Here is a 4,042-nt window from a genome sequence, read left to right as displayed (position 1 = left end):
TTTTTTTTACAGTATAATACCCTTACTGTAACTTAGTTTTACAGTAATAAAAATACCCTTAGTTTTACTGTTTAAAGAACTCCACAGTGGCAAAGCCCCAGGGATTGATTAAATTTGTTGAGAAATATTGTAAGGAGAGGCTGTCTTGGTTGACACACCTCTTCAACATTGCGTGGAGGTCTGTGGCAGTGCCTAAGGAGTGGCAGACCAGGGTGGTGGTTCCCCTCTTCAAGAAGAACGGCATCTGCCCATTACAGGAGTATCACTATGCTCAGGCTGCACTAGGCTCCTTGGTAAACTCTACTCCAAGGTGCTGGAAAGGACGGTTTAGGCAATCCTCAGCAAGGAGTGTGCCAATGTATGTAACATTTCAGCAAATGGCAGTGGTGGGATCTGAACCCACACCTCCAGAGAGACTGGAGCCTAAATCCAGCGCCTTAGACCGCTCGGCCACACTACCTGCAAATATCACTTCCCCAAATCGTTACAAACACAAGGAACGTAACTAACGGTATGCTTGTTAATGTTATTGGAACAAACGTTTGCAAGGAAAAAGCCATACTTACATACTAAAAATTTTATCACTCTTTGTCATTTCTCTGGCATTGTTGAGTTTAGAATTTGTAACCAGCATTAAGTGAGTAGGTTTAGGTCTGTGTGAATAGGGCTGAGCGTTTACCTGGGCTGAATTTGTGAACATCTTCTTTTGCATATTCACTGTAAAGAGCCATTACTCCTCCACTGCCAACTATTGTTCCAGAGACAATAGGATATACAGTTTTAGATTGCAAGGTAACTGTCCAAGACCAAAGACTCACTGAAATACCTCAAGTGATCAAAACAGTTTGTTAAAATAGGAAAAGTCATGTTTTGATTACAAATTCCAGCACAGTTTTTCATTTACCATTCAAAAACAAAAGTACAATCATGAAACACATACTACTTAGATATTGCAGCATCCTGATCACAGCCACGGGGGGATCTGCATGGGCTTTCTTACCAGCAAGTTTCTGGAGGTCCAAATTTTATCTTTGATGGTGGCCAGGGTGAGCTTTTATGGTTATTAAATGTTAAACTATGAATCAGAGTGCTGTTTTTGCTTGTGGGCGAGTCTCTCGGTTCAGAGGGTTGGCCATTTAGACTGTAAACAGTATGTTGGTCACTGGTCGTTAATGTAATAGGAAGAAGCTCCAAATTTGACAGTATTGACTGTAAGGGATAGGCTTTGAGTTACATGGAGGATACACACTTTGCATTCAGTCTCGTAATCACCATAAAATTAGGTATCACTGAAATTGGAACTTTTGTTGCTGCAGTCAGAGTATACAGTGCTCACCCTGAATGGGCCAGTATAGTGCATCAGAACTGCTTGTTGAATGTCTATTAGCTTTGGAACCCCCCTTTCCCCACAGCTTTCAATTGTCAGATATGGGTGTGGAGTGGGCACTGTGTCCAACCCTTTCTTGTAAAAAAACACTAAAAAAGTATCTTGGATGAGAGACAAAGCATCTGTGGAGGACCTTTTACCAAATCCAGTTGCCCTTGGCCTAGTTTGTGCACTTTTGGGGTTATAGCATGAATCAGGAACCACAACGTACACATCTGGACTCAATGTGGGCATTGTATGGCAATATTTGACACGTTTAGACTATAAAGACAGTTTTCAGTTTTTCCCATCTGGCAGGTGTATTTGTGGACTCAGTTGGACATTTGAAGATAATTGCACATTATCAGTCTATTTCCCATCTGGCAGGGACATTTCTGGATTCAGGTGGACATTGTGGACAGAAACATTGGTGGATCTTGATTCCCAGCATAGGATTTAGCCCGTATTGCACATTGCCTTCACATCCTGCGCAATGTATTGCCATTGTCAAGCACATTGCCACCCGGTGACTTTCTTCCATGTCTCCATGCACGCCCATATAGATCTGTTGGATTAGTCAGGATGGCTGAGCGGTCCAAGGCGCTGCGTTCAGGTCGCATTGTCCACTGGAGGCGTGGGTCTAATCCCGCTTCTGACAGCTAGTGTTTTCATCTGGAACTAATGTCTGAGACATGTTGATATAAAAAAACGTATTAGTTCTTCTTTGTATTCAAGCTGACATGAATGTGCGCAAGAAATGCAGTTGCAAGTAAGCTTTGTGTTAGCATCTTTATTGTCATCAGATGTAAAGTTACCATGTGTTTGTACACAGTAGACTACAGTGGTGCTCAAAAGTTTACATACACATGCTTAAGTTGACTAAAAGAGGATAAAAAATCATGTTTTGGAATTTTATTTTAATACCTAAATATAAAAAATGAGGTAAAATCCAACCTTAAGGACACCAATTTTCTTGTGAATGAATACGTATGTAAAATAATAAATGTTCTTATTTAAAATACAGGGGTCATAAGTATACATACCCCTATGTTAAATCCCATAGAGGCAGGCAGATTTTTTATTATTAAGGCCGTTATTTCCTGGATTCAGGATATTATGCATCCTGATAAAGTTCCCTGGCCTTTAGAATTAAAATAGCCCCACATCCTCACATACTCTTCACCATGCTTAGAGATAGGCATGGGATACTTTCTATAAATCATCTCTCAATGCAAATCAACCAGGTATTAGTCTAACTGAAATAAAACCATGCCTATCTCTAAGCATGGTGAAGAGTATGTGATGATGTGGGGCTATTTTAATTCTAAAGGCCAAGGGAACTTTATCAGATGCAAATATCCTGAATCCAGGAAATAACTGGCCTTTAATAATAAAAATCTGCCTGCCTCTAGGGAATTTAACATAGGGGTATGTATACTTATGAACCCCTGTATTTAAATAAGAACATTTATTTATTTACAATAGTTATTCATTCACAAAGAAAATTGGTGTCCTTAAAGGTTGGATTTTACCTCATTTTTTAATTTAGGTATTAAAATAAATTTCAAAACATGATTTTTTTATTCCTCTTTTTAGTCAACTTAAGCATGTGTATGTAAACTTTTGAGCACCACTGTATCTACTGCTGCATTCACTGTCTGTGGCAGTCCTTCAAAACCTGTTCTTGACTTGCTTTTTCCCTCATCCTCTGAATGCTTAGCTAACTAATGACTTAAGTTGGCCCGTAATTGTTGCTTTTTCATCTTCGTTGTGATTGTTGTGTATCTTCAATATCCATGTGGGATATTATGAAAGAAACTGCCTAGCAAACCCTTGCACACTTTTTAAGGTTCCATGGTGTATTGTTAGCACTCTGGACTCTGAATCCAGCGATCTGAGTTCAAATCTCGGTGGAACCTGTTTTTAGTTGTATGTCTGCATTAGCTTAAGTTAAGTGTCAATGTCTTGTTTGTGTTGTTAGTATCTATAGAGATTTGTGGTGTAGTATGGAACCATTGTCCTGTCTTTTATGTATTATGAAACTTATTGCCGCCTGTCTTGGCAGGACTCCCTGGAAGAAGAGTTACTGTCGCTCAATGGGATTGTTCCTGGTTAAATAAAGGTTACATTAAAAAAAAATGAATCTGTAATATGTCCAAACATTCCTCTCTCATTACCGACATACTGGAGTCGGCCATGTTTAATTGGATTCTCTCCAGTTATTGTTGTTTGGTAGATTAACACATTATATTTTCCTACTTTAGGGACTTTTCATTTCATATTATTTGTCTGACATTTCTATTCCCTGTGTGTATTTTCTGGGACTGCATGTGGTTTTAAATCTGTTGGAGTTTCTCAGACTAAAGCAAAGACACTGATGATGTCATCCAAAAGAAACATAAGGACAGCAACCTGTTTCCAGAGGACACTAAGAATGACAGAGCAGCAGGAAACAGAGCAGCTCAATAGCAAACAGCTGATTTATTCACACTCGTAGAATAACGCCAATGATGGACTTGTTTTAAATATCTGGGGATGTGGAACAGCTCCATGCTGACTACCTGAAATAAAACAAGGCGTTTGAAACGGTGTGACGTTACTGAGGTGTCGTATCGCTCTCGTTTGGTTGAGGGCTAACTCCTTTTATACTTTCACCTCAGGAACCCCCGTCCCTAC

At 39.5% G+C, this 4,042-nt stretch overlaps 1 non-coding gene across 1 annotated transcript; it reads right to left on the bottom strand.

Moving 5' to 3' along the window:
• Positions 1-378: 378 nt before the first annotated feature.
• On the bottom strand, positions 379-460 carry trnal-uag (transfer RNA leucine (anticodon UAG)). Its single transcript has one exon. It is a non-coding gene; the product is annotated as a tRNA-Leu (tRNA).
• Between the last annotated feature and the right edge of the window lie 3,582 nt (positions 461-4,042).

This window comes from Etheostoma spectabile, unplaced genomic scaffold, assembly GCF_008692095.1.
Source record: "Etheostoma spectabile isolate EspeVRDwgs_2016 unplaced genomic scaffold, UIUC_Espe_1.0 scaffold00569913, whole genome shotgun sequence".
NCBI classification, from domain to species: Eukaryota; Metazoa; Chordata; class Actinopteri; order Perciformes; family Percidae; genus Etheostoma; species Etheostoma spectabile.
Note: the sequence above shows the minus strand (reverse complement) of the source record. Positions and strands in the feature narration are given on the sequence as shown.